Source organism: Canis lupus, chromosome 26 (genome assembly GCF_011100685.1).
Source record: "Canis lupus familiaris isolate Mischka breed German Shepherd chromosome 26, alternate assembly UU_Cfam_GSD_1.0, whole genome shotgun sequence".
NCBI classification, from domain to species: domain Eukaryota; kingdom Metazoa; phylum Chordata; class Mammalia; order Carnivora; family Canidae; genus Canis; species Canis lupus.
In genome coordinates this window covers 20,989,755-21,008,358 of record NC_049247.1, presented here as the reverse complement: position 1 = coordinate 21,008,358, position 18,604 = coordinate 20,989,755, and the positions used below count along the sequence as shown (strand labels likewise).

Sequence of the window (18,604 nt, the reverse complement as noted above, 5' to 3'; positions counted from 1 at the left end):
TGTCCCCCAAAAGATGTTGGACTTTTACCCCCCAGGACCTGGGAATGGGATCTTATTTGGAAACAGAGTCTGTGCAGAAGACCAAGTTAAGAAAAAGTCATTAGGGGGGCTCTAATCCAGTATGACCGTGTCCTTATAAAAGGAGGAATTTTGACACAGGGATAGACACACATGAGGAGGAGATGAAGTGAAGGCACATCCATCTACAAGCCAAGGAACACTGAGCCATCAGAAGCTAGGAGAGAGCACTGGAACCAATTCTCCCTCACAGCCCTCAGAAGGAGCCAACCCTGCTGACACCTCAGTTTCAGTCCTCCAGCTTCTGGAACTGTGAGACAACGAATTTCTGTTGTTCAAATCCACCCAGTTTGTGGTCCTTTGTTACAGCAGCTCAGAACACTAATATGGGTGGGGATAGAATTTTCTAGAAGACTGTCCGTGCATTTACTCAGGTTATCAATAGGGCTTCTGACCCACCCCACCCTACTCAGACCATTAAAGTCCTTTCCAATCCTCACATTCTAGAATTCTAAATAATGAAGGGTACAGCAGAGAAAAGCATGACAGCCAGGTTTGGCTCTCCAGGGGATGCTTTATTCAGGCAAACTGAATTCATTACCCATGATTTCAGATTTGAAGGAACTTAATCAAAACTAAAGGCCAGCTCCTGTTTAATATCTAGCTTTGGATGTGATATCGGAAGACCTTGGTTCAAACCCCTGTCCCCCTGCTTTCTGGCTGAGAGACCGATTAAGCCTGTAGAGCCGCCAACAGGAAGGCAAGTGAAAATATGAATCAAGCAACTTTAAAAATTAATGCCTTCTCATCCTGTCACTCCACTTCTGGGCATCCATCTGAGGCTACGTGTTACAGAAAAAGTTTTATTTACAAAGGCATTTATTGAAGCAACTGGTTTATAAATTTGAAAAACCAAAAAGGAAATAAATGTCCCTGAATGAGATTGGTGGTTTAGGATACTGGCAGCCCCAAGGACTAGGCACCTGACTTCAATACCTGACAGGGTCAGGAAGTCCATTATTTCACCTTGTGGGAAGCCCAGGGAGAGGGTGCACTGATGAGAGGCCTCCAGGGGTCTGCATCTGCTCTGCTGCCTCCTTCCCTGAATGATGGCTTTGTCCCTGGGATGACTCTCCTCATGGACACAAGATGGTTGCAGAGCTCCTGGCATCACTCCCAGATCCAGCCACCTCCAGAGAAAAAACAGGAGCTTTGTCTCAAGAATGCTTCCCTGTAAGTGTCAAGTAACCTTCCCCAGAGCTCCCCATACCCCAGCAAACTTTCCTTCATATCCCGTTGATTGTGATTGGGTCTTACCCAACACTGTAAGAGAGCTGACTGTGATTGGCATGATCAGTCAGGGCCCGCCGGTGAGCTTGGAGATGGGGCTGGCCCCAGACAAAGATGATGAACTTGGACTCTATCAGGAAAGAAGTGGTAGGAGTTCAGAACTGGGTGTCTGGTAGGCAATCAACAGACAGATAATTCACCACAGGATGGTGTGCTCGTCACTAGTTAGTGGTTTAGCAGTAATTAAAAAGTTAGAATTACATTAAAAAGGCGGGATCCCTGGGTGGCACAGTGGTTTGGCGCCTGCCTTTGGCCTGGGGCGCGATCCTGGAGACCCGGGATCGAATCCCACGTCGGGCTCCCTGCATGGAGCCTGCTTCTCCCTCTGCCTGTGTCTCTGCCTCTCTGTCTCTCTCTGTGTAACTATCATGAATAAATAAATAAAATCTTTAAAAAAATAAAAAAAGGCAAAATAACAAACAGGTAGAGTCTGAGATATACACAACAAGAGCTGGGATCACCAATGAGAATGTATTCTTGCAAATCAGTAAGACCAACACTCCCACATGATTGGCAAGCATGAATATGTAAATGAGATACAAATAGATTTGCATTGGTTCAGGGAGAAAAATAAAGTTGATATCACTGATAATCAATACACTTTGCCTGCAAACTGGGCTGGGATAACAGAAAGTCACTGCTGCATTTTTGAGGAAATAGTCACTCGAATGCATTGTTGATGGGAGCACAAATGGGTACAGGAAGTTGGCCTTGAGATTGTACCCGTTTTTTTTTTTTTTAATGGAAGCAAAATTCACATAATGTAAAACCAAGCCTGTTCAAGTGGGCCATTCGGTGGCATTTAGCACATTCAGGATGTTGTGCGACCCTAACATCTATCTAGCTCCAAAACATTTCATCACCCCCGAAAGAAAATCCCACACCCACTGAGCAGCCATTCCCCGTTCCCCTCCCACCTCCAGCCTGACACTCACCAACCCGCTCTCTGTCTCTATGAATTTACCTATTCTGGATTTTCATATAGATGGAATCATGCAATATGTGACCTTTTGTGTCTGGCTTCTTTCACTCAGCATCATGTCTTCTAGGCTCATCCACGTGACAGCATCTATCAACACCTCATGCCTTTTGATGGCTGAATAATAGTCCGTTATATGTGCCTGCTTTCTGACCTCTCAATTTCACTTCTGGAAATTTATCCCAAGAAAATGATTATGAGGTTGTGCGAAGAACAGCTACCCGGATCTTCCAGAAGATGTTATTTAGATGGCCACAAGATAAGCCTGGAGAAATTATTTATGATTTATCTATATGATGGAATACTATGAAAGCGCCATCAGTTATATGGCAGTAGAATATTTTCTAGTACTAGAAAATACTTACGGCGTCTTGATCAGTTTTTGAAAAACAGATTATACACCCGCATTCTTCGCACGATCCCACTGTCACTCATGCTTTGCCTTACATCGATGTTCTTTACATTATTTACTCATTCTATTACGTTATTATCATATTTGCCACTCACCTTTCCATCCTTTACATGACATTTACATTATGTACATTTGCTACTTAGGGAGCACCTACTGTGTGCCAGGCACTGTTCTGGGTGCTGATTACAAAGCCATGATTTAAATAGATGGAAGTGACTGACCTTGGGTAGCTTTCTACCTTCTGCTGTGTGTAAGCTTGGTGCAGAGATGAATGGGAAAGGGGGGACTCCCAGAGGGGAGGGGAGGAGCAGGTTCTAGGCACATGTGCTGAGGGTCTGGATCTTTTTCTCTTTCTTTCTTTCTTTCTTTCTTTCTTTCTTTCTTTCTTTCTTTCCTGTAATGTCCACAGTTTCTTCAACAAACAGATGTATTACTTTAAAATCAGGGAAAAGAAAGCAGTCCTGGAAGTGGTGGGCTTATTAAAACTAGCTACATCACATCAAAATGAATATAACATTAAATAAAACTGCAGAATTTAAATTTTATAGAAGCCATGCTTACAATTATGTGTGTGTATGTATATATATATACAGAGAGAGAGAGAGAGAGAGAGAGAGAGAGAGAGAGAAGCTGAGTAGAAACCCACTTTCTTTTGTATAGTGATTGGCACATAGTGGGTGTTCAATAAATACCTGTTGGATGAATAGTCTATTTTTCCTTTACTTCTGGGTGTTTTTTGTTTTTTGGGTTTTCGTTTTTTGTTTGCTTTTTTTTTTTTTTTTTGTATTTCTCATGTTTTCCTCTGGAGCATGCAGTTCCTTTCTTTGTGAAACAAAACATCATTTTATTTTTTAAAAAATTAGGTGTATAGTACACTTGCAAGGTAAATAAACCTTTGTGTGAGGAGCTAAATGAAACCTGGTCTGCGCAGAGCACCTTCCACCTCATAGTAGGCCTTCTAGAAATGTTTGTTCCTTCTTTTCTCCCTGGAGTGCTTTAAAAAGGATCCTATTTACAAGAGAAAATTGATTCCCACACAACTGTTTTTCTCCTGCACATCTGTGATATAAATCAGAGCCTTCCTGAAGAGCATCTTTGAGCTCATAAACTCTCAGAACTGGGAAGGACCTTGAAGACTCCCCTTCCCGCCCTTCTTCCCTACAATCCCAAACTACAGATGAGGCTACTGAGGACCAGAGAGGGTAATGACCTGCCCCAGGCCACAGAAGCCAGCGACAGAGCAGGAATGGGAAATATCTTAGTCTATTGGGGCTGCCATAACAAAATGCCACAGTCTGGGTGGCTGACATGACGGACGTTTTTTTCTGCTTTTCTGGAGGTTGGAAGTCCGAGATCAAGGTGGGGGCAGAACTCATTTCTGCTGAGCGCTCTCTTCCTGGCTTGCTCATCACTGTGTCCTCGGGTGGTGTTTCCTCTGTGTGTGTAGACAGAGACCCAACCTCTGGAGACTCTTGCTCTTCTTACGAGACACGGGTCCTGTGGGATAAGGCTCCCCCCTTACGGCCCCATTTAACCTCAATGACCTACTTAAAGGCACCATCTCCAAATACAGTCACTTTGGGGGTTAGGGCTTCAGCATAGGAATTTTAACCCCATAATTCAGCCCATAACAGCGACCCACTCTTTACCTCCCTGAATCCAGTTCTTTCTACCATGTCCAGCTATCCCTGCCGCTTTGCGCACAGAGGAGGTTCAGGTTATAACAACACTTTATGCTCCCTGGGAAGGAGTGGGTTGTCTGCTGGGAGCCTCTGCCTTCCCTACGCAAATCCACACTTCCATGGGAGGTTGCCTTCATCCTTGCAAAGAGGCAGAGTCCAGCTTCTAGAAGAAAAGCTCTAACAGGTTGCCTCTCTGCCTTTGGTGTTACTGTGACACTCTGACACTCTGACAGTGGAGTTTCCCAAAAGACACCTGCGTACTAGTGCATTCTACATTTCCTGAGCTCTGCTAGCCCCCGGGCCAACTCCTGCATTGGGCTCCAGGGCACAGCAACAAGCATAGCTCCTCCTTCCTGGCTCCAGATGCTAGTGAAGGAGAAAGACACACAAACAGTAGACCTGAGCAAAGACCCAAGTCCCAGGGAGGCCAGTCTCAGGAGAGGAGCTGGACAGATGCTTCCATGAAGGCAGTGAGTGACTTTAGGATCGTGTTCTTGAAGCATAGACCCTTATACGGGTGTACGGGGATGGACTCACTGAAGCCCGGAAAACAGTGGGGTTGTAGGCAAATGATGGGAATGTGTATTTGTTCCTTAAGAGACAGCATGCAATTTTTCATCTGATTATCCAAAGGGATTTGAAGTCCCTCTTCCCCTCAGAGTTTAAGAACCCCTGTCTACACTGGATGGGGAGGTGTTTCTAGCTGCAGAAGATGGAGAAAAGCATTGCAAGCATAGAAGTACCACGTGCAAATACAAGGGGAAAAAGAGTCCTCGAGGGTGGAGCATAGGGGGTGGCAGGGAAGCAGGAAGGCAGATGGGGCCCACCTCATAAGCACCCAGCTCCCTTCAGTCTGGGTAAGGAATTTATCTGGTAGACCCATCGGTAACTCTTCCTGATGCTCAAGGTTGCAGTTCTCTAAGTCCTGTTAATTCCAGAGGTGCCCTTTTGCTGTCTAGGCTCTACTTTAAACCCTGGATAACCTGAGAGTTCCTAGAGCCCTGTGGTCTGGGAACCAGCATCATTCCCTGGATAGCTGGTTGGAAATACAGAATCTCAGATCCTGCCCCAGACCTGCTAAATCCAAATCTGCGTGCTACTGAGATCTCCAGGTGCAGGGCCAAGTTTGACAAGTGATATCCTGGAAAACTCCTGTCACTCAGAAAGTCCACTGTGATGTGCGTCCTCTGGCCGGGCTCAGATCGGACTGGCACGGCCAACAGGCCATGTAGAGGGGGAAGTGGGCTTGGGGACGGGGATGGGGATTGGGCAGAGTCACACGGCTGAGGAGTCCCGGCCACATCAGCCTGTCCCTGACCCTGGGCTGCCTTCCACGTAACCTGGAGACAAGTAGCTCCATCAGCTCTGTCCGCCGGCCCCCTCCCCCACCCCCTGGAGCCCTGTCAGGGACCCAAGGAGGGAGAGATCCACACCCTTCGTCTCTTCTGCCCACACCCTGCATCCTCCCAACTCCCCGGTCATGTATAAAACATTCCCAGAAACCACTTACTCCTCATGCATTTTCCATGAAGCCAGGCCCAACTTAAAACATATAAATATAAAAATATCAAGAAGCACTTTTTTAAAAAAGGACATGTTTCATAAAATACCAAGAGACCCATTTCCGCGCTTGCCCTCCTCTCAGGGCCGCCTCCCAGGGTCGCTCTCTGCTCCTTCCTCCTCTGGCAGCATCGGGGCCTTTCCTTCTCAACTCTGGCCTCCTTCCCCCATTCTCTTTTCATTTCTCTTCTCTGTCTTCCTTCACCCTTTCTTCTCTCCTCTCAGCGCCTGGACCTCTCTCTTCCCTTCCTTCACCTCTCCCTCCAGCTCTCTCTCTCTCTGGCTGGCTTTGCACCTGCATTCCACACCTCCTACCTGCCTTTGTTTCCCTCTATTTCTCCCTCATGATCTTCCTGATTCTCTTGCTCTGTCTCGCTGACTGAGCATCTCCTGTTTTCTCCCTGCTTGGTGTCTACCAGGGTCTCCGCTGGCCCCACACCCTTGAAAATGGTTCGGGTTAAAAGGAATGACAATGATATTAAGAGCTGGTGCAAATATGGAGCAACCGGAACTTTGAGCACAGTCAGTGGGCAGACCGAGGTGCGAACACTGTGGAAACAGTCTGGCAGCTTCTAGCAAAGCTAGAGGTGTGCTTACCCTGTGACCAGATGGTCCATGTGCCTGGGTATGTTCTGAAGAGAAATGAGGACTTAAATCCCCAAAAGACATGTGGAAAAACAGACACACCAGCTTCCTTCAAATTAGCTAAAACTGGAAACCTAGTGACCGAGTGACCATCAGTGGGACAAATGGACAACCAGATTTGGTTTATGTAAATATTGGAATCCGGAATGGCAATTAAAGAATGAACCACCTACCCTCTGGACATAATGATATGGACCAATGTGCAAAACTTTTAGGTTTGGAGAAACAAAACCCAGTCCTACACGCACACACAAATGCATACTGTACGCTTCCATTTATAAGAAGGTCAAGAACAAGCAAAACTAATCTATGGTCCAAAAAGTCAGAAAAGTGGTTATCCTTGGGGAGGGGGGTGTAGGTTGGCAGGAGAGCTTGCTGGGGGTTCGGGAATATTCTACTTCTTGATCAGAATGGCTCTCCTGGGAACAGTAGGAACTTAGGTAAATGCTCACCAATGCACTCACTGAATGCACTTACTACTCATGCAGCTTATTGCATGTGAGGTTTTCTACAGTTAAAAAACATAAAACATAATAATACATGACTTTGTTTATCCTAATAATTCTTATTATTACTGCCATGAGCAAATGGCTCAGACTCAAGGCCTGCAATCTCAGACTCTGGTTCCAATCCCATTGATTAAGATGGGGACAGGCATGTATGTCCCAGCCACAGCCCCCATGGCTGAGAGCCCACCTTCCTCCTAGACTAGCTCCAGTCCTGGGATCCTACAGACAGAGAAGCTGTTCCCACCCACTCTCCACAATCCATGTATCTTTCTGATGCTTTGGGGTTTCTTCCCCTGCGTCATCTGCAACTATATTATGATGAGGGTTTAACTCAGCACTTGTTCTGATAACCAAGTAGCTCATTAACAGCACAAAACCTGAACCCAAGTTCATGGAAAGAGGGTGGCCTCCTTGCAAACCTTGGGGAAGTCTTTCTGCCCACAGAGCCATCAGAATGCTCTTAGAGCTGATGGAGGGGGGAGACTGGAGGGAATCAAAATTCCAGCTTGGGGACTCTGAAAGGGCCTTTATTTATATTTTTCTTCTTTATTCGAGTCTTCCCAGGAGGGGAGGAAAACAAGGAACCCAGGGTTTTTTTCTATTTCTGCAGCGTGGGTGTGAGCCCAACACACACAGCCCTTGGAGGCAAACTAAAACCCACTTATTTTCATTGAAGGGGAGGGACCAGGACCAGAGGGACCCCAGTACTATTAGTTAAATAATGGTGCTTAAAAATGCATTGAATTTAGCCGCCTCCCTCCCCCCTAAAAAAATCTGGAATGTTCCTATTGAGTATACTTTTTTCCCCTTGCTTATGAATATTAATGCTCCTCTCAGAGAGATCTACTTGAAAAAAACAAGAATAAATTAAATACCTACAGATTTTTCTAATTCCTCTTTTTGGTGACATGCCGTCATTACATCAAATTACTGAGATGGGCCCGCTCTCTTTTTTTTTTTCTTTTTGGGTGAAAATTATGGAATATAAAGTATATGTAAATGGAGCAAAGGAGAAAAAAAAAAACCTGCGAAGGAAGAATAGGGAAGGAGAAGCATTAGGTATTCCGCCGGCGTAGTAGTCAGCCAATTAATCAAGCAGTGGCGAGAAAAAGATGCAGAGGGATGAGTTCGCCCTTCACGTTGATGGGGCCGGCGCAGGGCAAACGCTCCGGCACCTGAGCTCACGGTTAGGCATGCAGAAAGGGATCATGGGAATATCTTCCCGTCTTTGTCTTTCTCGTGAAGGATGGAAAATGTCAAGCTGTTGTTTGGCTGGATTGAGGGGGGGTGGGGGAGAGTTGAGGAGAATTCACAGTCTGGCAAGGCAAGGTTTTAACTCTTTGAGAATATCTCTGCTTCCCCTCCCTCCCCAGCCCCCAGCTCCACCTTCTTCTTCTCCCAGCCCCTGAGCACATCTGTAGGGAACTCTGCCTGCAAACAGCAAGTGGGAGGGAGCTGATTGATGGTGACACGCAGGCTGGGGCAGCCAGTGTATGCGTGTGCGTGTGCGTGTGCGTGTGTGTGTGTGTTCTTGTGCACATGTGTCATGGCGTGGGGGTGGGGGCCAGAGGCATTTTTCCTTTCCCCCATAAGTGTTCTTTGTTCACTCTGGAAATGAGTATGCATGACCCCTTCTCTCCCCAGTCCTGTTACATCCCCCTTGGAAGTGAGAGGTGCCTTGAAATTGGAGAGTGGCCACAAAAAGGATGAGGAGAGTGGTGAGGCTTTGAGGCTTTGGGGCTCCCTCTGCATGGCCCTCAGTGTGCTGAGGCCACCCAGGAGAGGCACCTGACAGTCGTCCCTTACAGCAGCCAGAATTCCAGCATAACTCTGAAGAGCTGACCATTCCCAGGGCCGGTACTAGAGGGAGAGCCTCAGCACAGGGATTATCATTCGCACCAGTAACACTGGAAGTAATAATAATAATTATTAACACTGATAATATTACTATTGTAATAACCTGCCAACTTCCATTAGTAATGCCTTGTCTTGACTCTTTTAAATTCCCACGTCAATTCACTTTTTAAAAATTCCAGCAAATCCTTGATTCCAAGGAAAGGTGTGTCATCAAATCACTCATTGGGAAAATAAATATTTGATTCTCTTCACCTTCCCCGGGAGTGGGCATTGAGTGGTCTACATGACAAATGAGATCCTGAGAGTGGAGATGGGAGGGAATTTGGTCTAGACCGATAAGTGGGCATAGACCCACTTCTCCACTTCCCACTCCAAGGATCGCTGTAATTTTGGCCAGAGACCATTGAGCAAAATGCCCTATACCCTGCTCCACCACTGTCACCCCTGACCTGCCCCATGACCGTTACCAGCTCATCATGTGATCCTGGCATGGGCCCCAGATACTAGATTTAATCCATACTTGAAGTATGATCCATCGACCAGCAGCAACCTCCCTCCTGAGAGCTTGCTAGAAATGTATAATCTCTGGCCCCAGCCCTAACGAATCAGGATCTGCATTCCAAATCCCAAGGAGTTTGTGTACACACTGAGGTTGGACAAACACTCTTTTAAAACAAATTTTCTCCCCACATTCACTATCTAAAATCTGGATGAGTATATCGTTCAAAGGCTGCTTCTACTCCACGAAATATGGTAACAGGTGGCTTTCTCTTAGAAGTGTAGGCACTGCTCCAGTGCTCTGCATGCCTTATCTCAGCCCTCCTCGAGAGCCAAGAGATGAGCACTGTTGCTATCTGCTATTACAGATAAGGTCATGGAGGCACAGAGAGGTAAGGCGACTTGCCCAAGGACAAACAGCCCGTAAGTGGCAGCACCAGCATTTGGACTGAAGCACCAGAATCCACGGACATAACCTCCAGGTCAGTGATTCTCAGACTTGAGCTTGCATCAGAATCACCCTGAGGCCTTATTGCAAATTCTGGGCCCCACTGCAAAGTTTCAGATACAGAGGTTTGGGGTGGAGGCCAGGAATTTGCATCTCTAACAACCTCCTGGCACCACTGAGAACTGAGGTTCACTGCAGGACCATTACTTCTGCTAAGAAACCAACTGGTTTAATTATGAACCTCAACCCAACACAATCAAGATGTGAATCAGCCCCTCTGTCCTAAAAAGAAAAAAAAATGTTGGGGATGGGGAGTGGGATAAGTGGAAATCTCAAACAACTAAAATCCGAACAAACCAACAAAGCAAAAGGCACTCCAGAGAAGGCCCAATTTGCCTTTTGATAATCCCATATTTGGTGGCATTAGCTGTCCCGACACTCCTCATGGCCGTGGCTAATTGAGGGTACATTGCAGCATCATTGCTGTAATAATCCTTTCTGTTATTTAACCGGGACGATACATGGGGTTATAATGAGTTTCCTTCCTCTGTTCATTAAACAGACATTTACAAGGCCTATCCTGTCCTGGTCGGGCTCTGTGCAGGTCACTGGAGACGGAGACAGATGAGCTGCCTGCCCCGAACTCTGACAACTCTCAAGTGGCCGGCCACGCCCTTCCATCTCCAGGGAAGGGGTGGATAAATTCTGGGAAAACAGGGTCCTGAAAGGGATTCACAGCTGAATGTTGCTTTTTTTATAGTATGCATTTTGTAAAAGTTGTATCTGTTCATAAACTAAAGTAATAGTAATGATGATGGGACTCCTGGGTGGCTCAGTGGTTGAGCATCTGCCTTTGGCTCAGGGCATGATCCCAGGGTCCTGGGATCGAGTCCCACATCAGGCTCCCTGCAGGGAGCCTGCTTCTCCCTCTGTCTGTGTCTCTACCTCACTCTGTGTGTCTCTCATGAATAAATAAATAAAATCTTTAAAAAAATAGTAACAATGATGATGATCATTTTAAAATGCAAAATTGAAAATGAAACTCCCAAAGTCCCTTTTCCCAAGGATAATCACTCAAAAACTTTCTGACAAGTATTCTTTTAGACCCCACCTCCTCCCCTCCACCCCCACCCCTGCCTTCTCTCTCCCCCCACCACATACAGATACATGACTAGGCACAGATCTCCACGTGTCAGGGAAGTGGTAGAAAAATACTAGCAGTACATCAGGCAGCTAAGAGCCAAAAAGGTGTCAGGGGAAGGGGGAATATAACTAGTGAGATCCAGAAGTATAAAATAGGGGCCAATAGGGCAGCCCGGGTGGCTCAGCGGTTTAGTACCGCCTGCAGCCCGGGGTGTGATCCTGGGGTCCCAGGATCGAGTCCCACGTCAGGCTCCCTGAGTGGAGCCTGCTTCTCCCTCTGATCAAGGAGAGAAGGATTCCTGTCTCTGCCTCTGTGTGTGTGTGTGTGTGTGTGTGTCTATGAATAAATAAATAAAATCTTAAAAAAAAAATAGGGGCCAATAGCCCAGAAGACTGTATCTGGGGTCAGAGATGAGAAGGGGATAGATAGGGCTGGGCATACAGCAGGACCTGGATCATGAGCACTCATCAGGCACTGATATGCACTTTGAATTTTACCCTAAAAGGAAAAGGGAGCCATGGCAGGTTCTAGGCAGGGAAAAAGACTGCATCGGTTTTGCCTCAAGGGGAGCTCTCTGGTGGTTAGTGTGGGAGGTGGACTGAACAAGAGAAACCTTGAGAGGATGGCTGCATCAGATTCACCAGAGCTAAGGAATTAAAAAAGAATGATGTCAGGATGCCGAAGTGGGTGGGTGGGGACGTGTCTGCGTGGCGGGCATTTCCTGATCAAGGAGAGGATTCCTGTCTTCTGATGCCTCCTCTCTGCAAACTCCAAAGAGAAGCAGCCGAAAAACAAAGCAAAACTCCAGACTTGCCCTGTGTAAGTCTCTTCATCTCTCTGAGCCTCAGTTTCCAGATCTGCAAAATAGGATTCAAATTCCCACTTGGCCAAGTGTTCAAAGCGCAAATGAATACAGCTGGATTTTGCAAATTATGAAGTTTCTCCCCAACAAGTGACCATGGTAGCCACTCTTGCCCTTATGGTGGATGGTGTTTGAACCTCTTGTCTCATAGAACTTTTCACACTTAACCTTCTGTTTGCATCCCGTCGCATCTTTCTTCTTCTGCCTCCAAAGCTAGACTGTCAACTCGAAGTTTCTGTGCAGAGAGAAATGTAGATTTGTGCTGGTGCAGACAGGAGAGTTAAGATCTTGGGATAAGGCAGGTCTGGGTTCAAATGCCAGCTCTTCTACTTTCTACATCTGTGACTTTGGACACATTTCTTCACCTCTTGGGGCCTCATTTGTACCCTCTGCAATAATGGCATGGTGGGGGGGTCCCCTACTTTGATGACTTTGCAAAGATTCCATGAAATACAGCATGTGAAATTACCTAGCTCAGTACCAGCCACATAGCAGGTGCTCAATGAATGCAGTGCCCTTAGCAGTTGCCCTGGCCTGACATGGCCTGAGTGAGCAGCTAGAAAGGAGGGCGTCTTCTCTGCTTCCAAAGGGTAGTAATAATTAAAACACCACCATCAGTATAACAACAGCTAGCATCAAGTACCACCTACAGGCCCATAGTGCTTAGCTACATTCCGTAAGTATAGAAAACATCTTTATTATTCCATGTGACAGTCCCTCCGGGTAGATTCTATTACCCCATGTCACAGATAAGAAAACTAAAGTCCAGAGAGGTAAGCTAATCTGTCCAAGGTCACACAGGAGCTGAGGGGTGAAATCAGGTCCCCTGTTCCCAGTGCTGTGTTCTTATAAAACATAAAGATAAATGGCCCCTTGGTAGTTAATTATATCATATCCAATTTTAACTGAGCCCCTCCCACATATGAGGTGTTTATCAGATTTTATCTACAGCCCTCACACTACCCTTTCAGAGAGGCTTTGTCAACCCCAGTATAGAGATGGTAAAAGCAAGGCTCAGAGAGGTGAATCCACTTGCCTGAGGTCACACAGCCAGGAAGCATCAGATCCCAGGTCTGGAGCCAAGTTGCAGATCCCAGGGTGGTGGCTTGATTTCACCGCCTCTGTGTGGAGGGCAGAGAAAGGAGGATGTTCTGTTAGTGCCTTTCCTGGAGGGACACACACTTCCTTCCTCCTGTGAGCCCTCCCAACCCTGGGGGATGGCAGCCACCAAGCCAGAGGGCTTTAGAAGGATGCAACTGCTCTCTCTGTCTATTCAGTCTCCCTCAATGGCTCATGCCTTCCAGCAACTTATTCTTCCTGAAATGTGCCTGTCTTGGGTTTCTATGTATGCTGTGAATTTCTAAAATGCTGATATAAAGATGACACATCCCTATTTTTGGAGGAGAAACGCCTCCATCCTCATCACCCTGAGAAAGGAACACTAAGCTGGGGCAGGAGGTGGTGCTGAAGACCTGGTTCAGGTGCTGTGTGAGCCTCTCTGGGTCTCAGTGACCTCATCCATAAAATGGGCAGATCTACACAGGAGCTGAGCCCAGCTTTGACACTCTATGGCTCTCTGCTTCTTAGCTCTCTGACTCAAATCATAGACTTTGGTGGATTCAGCTGGTAACCCAGGGCAGCTACCTCTTTGGGGTTGTTACCCATCCCAGGGTCATTTGTACTCTCTGCTTCAAAGTTTTTATTAAGTCCAGAAACGCCCCCACAGAAGATAACAACACCCACCTTAAAGGAGTGGATCCAGCCTTCAGATATGCACGAAAAGGGCAGATCTGAAGAGGAAGAGCTGTGTCCTCGGGGCAGCCAACCCTGAGAGCTCTTTCCCTCTGTTCCCACCCATAACCACACCTGTCCCCATCAATCTTTGCAAGAGCAGCCATAACTGGCCGTGGAATAGCTAAGCCCTGGGAAAATTTCACCCTGTTCTTCTTGGTATTTTGTGAGTGATACAGTAAAAATGTATGGACGTGACATGACGCTCACAATCAATTCATAAGTGGGAAAAAAATGATCACGTAAGAAAAGCAAGTTACAGAGTAATATGTACGGTACGATGCTATATTTTAAAGCTATATACTATTTAAACGTGTATTTATATGTATAAGTATAAATTTTATGGGGAAATGATCCTTGAGGCACATAGAGCAAAATGCTAACGGTCGCTTTCTCTGGAAAGTAGAAAAAAATGATTTTTTAAAACTTTCTTCCCCCAGTTCCACAACCCATAAGCCACTGAGGCAGGGATGAGACCCTCTAGATTCAGCATCTGGCAAAGCATGAACACACAGTAGGTGCACAATGAATATTTGCTGAAAGAATGGAAGGGAACTTTTCTGCACATTTTCTATAATGCACATGAATTATACTTAAAAAAAGAAAAAATTAAGAAGTGCTTAATCATTAAGTAAAAACTTTAAAAATAGGCAGGTAACTGATCTGCATGAAGTGCCATGATGGGGGTTGGGACAGAAGGAGACAGGCCACTCTGGGCAGCAGGAGGCAGGAGGGTAGGGAGACACCGTGGGTGGAGGGCAGAGCCAGGCGCATGTCCTCATGCTGCAGGGCTTTGGGAAGCCACCTGAGCTCAGCCTCCGGCAGAAAGGGAACTTTGGACAGCATACCATGGAAGCAGCATTTACAAGACATTGGTACCAAACCTGTCCTCCCTGGCCAGGCACAAACAGCCCCCATGCTTCCAGAATATGAGGATGGCGTGAAAGTGGACCATCAATCCAACTTGGATCACTAGTGCTAAGGAAGTCCCCCATAGCAGAAACACGTCCCCTCCCCTGGCCTGCATGTCAGACCAAGCCCTCAGCCCAACTCAGGCTCTGGCCAGAAGCCCATGACGTCCAGGCAGGAGGCCACATCCAGACCCCCTTACCTACCTAGCTCATGGGTGCTGATGCCAACGACAGGCCAATGCTGGGGTTTGAGGCAGCCATGCCTAGGCTGTGTATCTTGACCACTCAGTTTTCTCATCTATAAAATGGGGACTGAGGACCAGGCAGCCAGGCCCTCCCTCTAGCACCATGCAGCCTTCTTCTCCCGCCTGAACTACCCAAGGTAAGTCTCAGTGGCTCACTGGGTCTGCGGGAAACAAGGCTGGACAAGGACCCCAGGCCTTACTCCCTAGAGGGTAAGTCGCTCTTGCCCGCAACTGCAATGAAGCTACAGAGATGCTCTCCAGGTGGCCCTGAGGGCCTGGTAGTTGAAGATTTGCAAGGAGGTGCTGCTGGCCTGTGTGCAGAACATGTGAAAGGCTGTGTTTTCTCTCCCTGTCACAGGACATCAAGCTGTTCCTCTTCAAATTCGCAGCCGTGATCTGGCGTTAGGCCCAAGGTAGTTGGGTGCTCCGCGCTGGGGGTGCTCCCTCCCTATTAAAGAGAGTTTCCATGCATTGGTTTGGTTTGGTTTGACTTGATTTGATACTTCTTTGTTTGCAGCCTCAGTCACCAGGAGTTGCTGGAACATGTCTTGAAACCCAGAAGAAAGAAAAACAAAACAAAACAAAACAAACCACCACTTCACTAGATTGTGAGCCAGAAGGAAACCAAGACTTTACTGAATTATCGGCGGAAACAATGGGTTAAACAATAGCATACACTAGACATCATATAGGCTCACAGTATCTGGAAGCCCAAGATCAGGGCGTTAGCATGGAGTGGGGGGAGGTTGGGAGAGGGTTCTCTTCTGGGTCACAGACTTTTCGAATTCTCCATGGCAGAGAGCAGAGAGAGGAAGCAATTTCTCTCCTGACTTTTATAAAGGTGTTAATTCTATTCATGAAGCTTCCACTCAAAGGCCACACCTCCTTCTGCCATCACCTTAGGGATTAGGTTTTCATATATGAGTTTTAGGGCAACACAAACATTCAGTCTGTGGCAATGGAGCTCCAGTGACTGGAATGGGTAAAAAAAAATAGAGGTGCAGCAAGTCTCTGGCCTCATATAAACAGTTTTTCCTCCAGGGGACCTGGAGCTGGGAGCTGGAGATGGCCGGCCCTACCTGGGTTTGGGTCCTGGCTCTACGCCTTTACGAACTCCATGACCTTGGAGAAGTCTTTTTGCCTTGAGGCAGCCAGCCAGGCCTCAGCTGGACATGGGTGCATTCCCTCCTCCACTCTGGACCTCAGTCTTCTCATCTACAAAATGGGAGGAATAATGACAACTTCCTTATGTGATTCTTGGGAAGGTCAAGGAAATCATTCATGTATCGCATCAGCTTTGAGCACAGGGCTAAGTTGCACCTCATCATAAAATGGAGAATGTGGTGCCCCCTTCAAAGCTGGCAAGGGTCACATGCATGGGGAAGTATGTGGCACACTGTAAGGAAGCTCCTTCTATGATAGATACCTTCATGGCATCGGAACCATGTTCCAAAGGTTCTGAAGTCTGAACGAAGGTGATAGCTGCATTTCATGCCCGAGACCCTCACTCCAGCTGGGACCAGGTTATGAAGAACACTGCATTGCCCTAAGCTGCCACCTTCCTCCACCCCTGCCTCCCCACATGTGTAAACACACATATACTTCACTCCGGGGGGCAGTTCATCAGGCCTCAGGCACTAACCAGCAGAGCAAAGGCTCCCCCTCCTGCTTCCCTGCTACTCGGTGCTCCCCATTTCCCTGTTTTTCCCATAAGATCCCTCTCTGCCCCAACCTCCACACGGGGGATCCACCTGTCTGGACCATATCGAAGGCCCCCAGGGTCTAGCCAATGGGAAGGTTCAGCAGGAGACGGGGAGCTATGAGGTTGGAGTGCTCCCTTCCAGCAAAGTCACATTGAGCTGGCTGCTTCCCACCACTGAATGGCCCAGCTCCTGCCAACCAGTCCTCACTCACAACCCTCTGTATCTTGCGGTTCTAGACACCACTCACTTCAGTCCTGGATGTGGTAAAAGCTCCCAGCTATTACTAACCCCTGGGTGCAGCCCTACCTCTGGGGCGTCCCTACATCCTGCCTCCACATTTATAAGCAGCACCTTTACCAGTCCTCCTCAAATTAGCCGGTAGAAAGACTCCTGCCAGAGCCTCCACTCCCTGCCTCTAACCTCGTCTGCACGTGGTCTTGCCTTGTTGGAAGGCCCCGTACCATGCCCCCCCCCTGCTCACACACTCACCATGGCTCTGCATCACCTCAAGGCCCAGCCAGCCCCACCCGTGGGTCCCTCCCCCCCCCAACCTTTGCCCCCACCTCTGCACCCCACTGCACTAGAAGGGTAGAAGCTCCCTACACCACCACCATTGTCACCCCCTTAACCTTTGCTCGGCCCTTCTATGTACCACTAACATGCACCAACTACCTCATTAGCTCCTCCAAGAAACTCTACAAATCAGCTGTGACTAGTGGCCGCATTCTGCAAATGAGGAAGAAAGTCTTGCCTTTCCAACTTCCCTGCTCACACACTAAGGTTCCCAGAGGGCAGCATCTTCCCAACTCCTCTTGGCTTATCCAATTCCTAGCCATCAGCAAATCCACTGCACTCCGTCCAGAAGCTTTTCCGCTCCTCCTGACCACAGCAGGCTTTCTTTTACACACTCACGCAGCATCCAGCTACTTCACTCAGCTCTGAGACATCCCTTTTGAGTTGCTGTTAGAAGCCGTTGCTGATCGACTATTCACTCGCACAGTGGGATTCACCCACACAGAGGCTGAGGAAGCACCAAAGAGAAGCGAAAGCCAGACTTGGGCCAGGCATAGTCGGGGGTGCCTCTCTGGGGAGAGGATGGCCAAGCTGAGAGCTGACAGGCCAGCAAGAGGTAATCACGGAAAGACTTAGGAAGAGAGTTTTCTGCAGAAGGAGCAGGATGTGCAAAGGCTCTGGGGCACATATAAGAATTACCTGTGGTTTCGTACAACCCGGTGATTCTCAACGAGAGGCAGTTTAGCAAAGTCTGAAGATGTCTTTGGTTATCACAAGTGTGTCGGGGGAATACTACTGGCATCTAATGGTAGAAGCCGAGGATGCGACCAAACAACGTACAATGCATGAGACAGCCCCCCCACAAAGAATTAGCCAGTCCAAAAATCAATAGTGCCAAATTTGAGAAACTGGTAAATCAACACTAGCAGCATCATTTCTGGGAACTTACTAGAAAAGTACATTCCTTGGCCCTTCTTAGACATGCTGAATCAGAAATTCAGTGGGTGAGGAGGGTGGTACAACAAGCTCCCAAGGAGACTCCAAGTCTCTCAGTGTGAGAACCACAGGTACAGCATCGGTTCTGAGTCCTGGCTATGGATCACAGTCATCTGGAACTCTCCACAACTAACAATAACCTGCCTCTACCCCGAGGGCTCCTGAATAATGAGTCTAAGAACCCAGGCATGGGTATTTTTTGAAGGTCTCCAGTTGCCAGGGATGAGAACCACTGAGCTAAAACAAAGAGGTCAAACATAGATAAGAGACATCTAAGAGGACCAGGGCAGCAGGGCCTCAAATCACATGCTAAGGAGTGTAGACCACATGGAGAGGGCACTGGGGAGCCATGGGTGGGTGGCAAGCAAGGAAGTGGCTCTCCCAGATGGTTTGGAGAGATCTCTGGTTGCAGGGGGAAGGCTGGATAGTATAGGCAGAGGCTGAAGCAGGGAGATCAGCAAGGATGCTGGGAGCTGATGGT

General features: G+C 47.6%; 1 long non-coding RNA gene across 1 annotated transcript; it reads right to left on the bottom strand.

The window, feature by feature from the left end:
• Positions 1-670: 670 nt before the first annotated feature.
• LOC119866095 lies at positions 671-1,620 on the bottom strand. Its single transcript, XR_005379013.1, has 3 exons — positions 1,570-1,620; positions 1,336-1,438; positions 671-1,208 (listed from the first exon to the last, which is right to left on the bottom strand). It is a non-coding gene; the product is annotated as an uncharacterized LOC119866095 (long non-coding RNA).
• Positions 1,621-18,604: the final 16,984 nt, after the last annotated feature.